This window comes from Porites lutea, chromosome 1 (genome assembly GCF_958299795.1).
Source record: "Porites lutea chromosome 1, jaPorLute2.1, whole genome shotgun sequence".
Lineage (NCBI taxonomy): Eukaryota > Metazoa > Cnidaria > Anthozoa > Scleractinia > Poritidae > Porites > Porites lutea.
In genome coordinates, this window is record NC_133201.1 from 3035201 (window position 1) to 3039314 (window position 4114).

The 4114-nt window shown below is 40.4% G+C and overlaps 1 long non-coding RNA gene across 1 annotated transcript; it reads right to left on the reverse strand.

Moving 5' to 3' along the window:
* Positions 1-958: 958 nt before the first annotated feature.
* LOC140933985 (uncharacterized) lies at positions 959-2202 on the reverse strand. The gene is made up of 2 exons (XR_012165101.1): positions 2064-2202; positions 959-1122 (listed from the first exon to the last, which is right to left on the reverse strand). It is a non-coding gene; the product is annotated as an uncharacterized lncRNA (long non-coding RNA).
* Between the last annotated feature and the right edge of the window lie 1912 nt (positions 2203-4114).

Sequence of the window (4114 nt, forward strand, 5' to 3'; positions counted from 1 at the left end):
AAAAATATGCCTATATCTACCGTTTAACTACTAAAATACGTTTAACAATGCTAATTGTTTAAGTGGTTTTGAAGTATATTCTCGTTGGGTGCCCCTGCAGAAAGCGGCTTAAATAGTTTCAAAGTTGCAGTGCAGTCACAAAACTGAATTCTTGAGTTTACCTCCATTTCATACTATCTTACTGCCCGAGATGTACTCCATTCCGATGGCATGGAGTGCTGAGATTCCATTCATTTGGGATATACACTGACTTAAAGCACGAGACGCGATGCTTACCGACGGCAAAACAGAAGCAACCATTTCCCGTTCGCCGTAGACTTGGTGCTTGAACTGTCTAATATCAGAGCATTAGGCGTCAAGTTTACGGCCAACGGCTGCTTGCGGTTTAACGTCGATTATCGATCCTACAATGATAAAGAAGTACGGTTTGCTCTCATGTCAGTTTTCAACGAATTAATTAAAAACGCCTCTCTTGAGATTCTCGTTGAAAACGGCAAACGCCATAACATTAAATCGTTCGAAAAATGGTCACGTGTCATCTCTGCATAGTTTGCTGTAAACGCGTTGCAAATTTTACTGCGTCAAGAATTCAAATTTACTCGTAAGAGTTGTAAAAGCTGGCTTTGCTTAGCTTGGGACCAAGTTCCGCTGTGGGAGAAAAAGGCAAAAAAAAGGGGTTAAAATGGGACAAAATATCAGCGAGCGAAGCGAGCCCAGCGGTGGCCTGGGGAGGGGGAAGGGCGGCGCCACCTTTTCTCCTCCTTAGACTACACCTCTCGGTTCGCTTCGCTCGCCGATTTTGTTCCTTTTCCTCCCAGTGGAGAGCCTGGTCGCAGGTTAGCCTTCCTAAATGATCCAGATAAGAGATCTGCTTTAAAAGTGTAATTGTCTTGAGTGCAAGAGATAAAAAAGTATTTAATATACACCAACAAATTGTTGGCTCTTCAATAAAAGAGTCTCGTTTTCAATGTGTTTTATTGTTATGAGTCATTTGTAATGATATTACACCTTTCTATAAAGCCCCTGCGTATCATCCTGAGATGCTGAGTCTCTGCACAATTTGGCTTCGGCCGTAACAATCCCATGTCGCACTTCCAAGACGTGCATTATGCTGTCATAGGACTGAAAAAGAAGCAAGGAAACAAAATTGTTTTCACCTCATAGCTCTAAGACATTTCTTTCAAGAAACAGAGGTAAGGGAGACTAAACGTGCATTGTAGGTACAGTTCGCTGACGTTTGGACTAGTGCTAAAGTAACAGTTTCACTCAGTGATATTAACTTCGTTTCCTTTATCGAGACTGATGAGATCAGTGCTACTTAACTGAAAACACTGAACAGATTCCGCCGCCATATTCGTCAACTTCGTCACTTACCACGGGACTATCTTAATATCTCATCGAATTTTGGCCAAACTCTTCGCGGATTTTTGCCAAATTCGCCATTGTTTTCAAATTTGCCACTTCTGAAGGGGTCCTTCTTGACATTTCATCGAATACTCACAAAACCGATGGCGAATTTTCGCCATACTTGCAGTTCGCCACATTCTCCAAGTTATTATTTTTTCCTCATATTGTTGACAAAATTTTGTCAAATTTGCCATTTTCGTTGTTGTGTGAATTTCTGGACATAGGTGCCTATGGGCTCAGAATTTAGCTACATTAGAACAAGTTGTCTATCTGTTCTGTCTTTTATTTTCAAATTTGCCACACTATACAAATCCATTAAATACGAGAAAAAAGATTGAAATAAATAAATTATTATGCCCAGGAAACCCAATTAAAACACGGGGCCTATACAACATTAGGTTTCCTCATAAACGGGACAAAAAACGTAAGAGTTAGAGTTTAAGATAAGGAACCTTTTTTTTTGACATTTTTGAAGAATACACTAAACGCATTAAAAATGTTAGGGCCTTGGAAAGAGACCGAAAACTGTCTTTATTTATTCTACAGTGCGGTAAGCTGTCATACATATTACGGGTCGGTTCCCACAAGGCCGCTCAGTGCACTTGAAAAGTCTAGTATGAACCCACCTATTATCTTAGAAATTCTGTGCTAATTACCTTTTACAGCAGCAGATGTGCAGACGATCAGTAGCAAACAAGCACTTGTCACCGTCACGGACAGGGAATTCAGGCGGACACTCCTTATAGAATTCAACGGGTTTCGTCCCAGGCACATCCCCACAAAACTTTGCTGTTTAGGACAGGCAAACTTACTTTAAAAGTTCTTCGAAGTAAAATACTGTTTTATTAACATTATTTCAACAAATGAACTGGTCTGGTGAATGAACTTTGATATCATTTCTCTCGACATACTTAGTGGATAGGGAAGAGTGGGTTGGGTTCTCGAATGCTTTTTATTGGCCTGCCTGTGGCACAGCCTAATACTAAATGAGCTTTCTCCGTCGAAAACAGACAAAATGGTGGATGGACCACCCAGAAGGTATTGCGCGTCGTAATTCCTGCAATAAAGCCGCTCATTTAACTTTTCTCGGGATGGGATGGGTCATTTTCTAAAGGCTGCTCTCTAGCGGCGGAGTCGGAGTCGTAAGCGGAGTCGTAAGAGCGCTTATGACCTAGTGAAAATAAAAAATCGGAGTCGTAAGCGCAGTCATAAGCGCGACGGAATCGGCGTCAGAAGAATCAGAACGTTTCCATTTTCTTCCGACTCCGCTTACGACTCCGTCGCTTACGTTCCGCTTATGATCTAGTGAAAACCAGATTGTCGGAGTCGGACGAAGAAGCGAAAGGATAAACTAATCACAATGCTCGTTCCCACGCTTTGTGATTGGTTTAGTGTTTCTGCATCTGCTGACGACTCCGACAATCTGGTTTTCAGATCATAAGCGGAACGTAAGCGACGGAGTCGTAAACGGAATCTGAACGCTGTTTTCACTAGATCATAAGCTCTACGCTTCTGATTACGACTCCGACTCCGACTCCGACTCCGTCGCTAGTGAAAACCAGCCTTAAGGGAATAAATTCTGAAAAAAAATCGCTAGACATCCGTGGACATGTTTTCGGTTTTGATTTTCCCCATTTCGATCATCTCCGGAGTACCCCCTCCCCCTTGGTATATCTAACTTGATCTACAAATGCACCTCTATCACTTATCTCTTTATTTTTGGGGATAGGAGTGGTTAGGACTAGCTACAAACTTAGAATAGAAAACATTAGCCCGCTGCGTCCCAATACGGCGCCTATTATAGACGTCTTATTGTGAAGAATTATGTGAATTAGTATAGGTAGTCCTACTTAGCTCTGTTACCTAATTTTTGTATTCAACAATTATTGGATGAGAGTGAGTATGATATGAAGAATTATGGAGATCAAATGGAGATCAAGGAGAGTGTTATCGACCGAGGTGTATAACGTATTTCGTCCGAGATCTGCATAATTTTTCATATGCGAAAGCCGAATTCTCAATGTGATACTTTAATACTATATACTGACTTTTTTCTTTGTACTGTTGTAAATATATTTTTGAGCCGTGAAAACGCGATTGATACAACCGTATATGTTATTCCCTTGCACGCTTTTGATCATATTTGCATGGAAAAGGCGCGTTTTAAATTTTTAATTATTATTATTATTATTATTATTATTATTATTCATACCTGCTTTTTTGGCCTGCGTCACAGCCACCAGGGCAAGTAAGACCATAATGATGGCAGACTTCATTTTGAAATGACTGACAAGGTGCATGCGTAGTCCTGACTCTGACTGCAGAAATATGTTTGGAAGCTGTAAAAAATACACGAATATTTCTTTTTTGTAAAAATTGTGTTTGTTATTCAAACTTGCCAGCCACTGATACAAAAAGAACCCATTGTTTGAAGAACGAATGAGCGTTTGTTTGGTACATTAATATCAATAGGTGACGTAACGCGAAATATCGCCATAAAACTCTTCATGGAAAGTGTGCGCGTATGGTATATTTGCTCACAAGTTTTTGACGTATAAAAAATTTAATCTTTGTGTAGTCATGTTTTCTATAGCCTATGCTTCAACAGACATTTAAAAAGGATTTTATATAAGAGAGGATGAAAAAACCCTTACCTGGTTAGCAGTAAAATAAAACGCCGCCCAACTCCCGCAACCAGCACAACGCC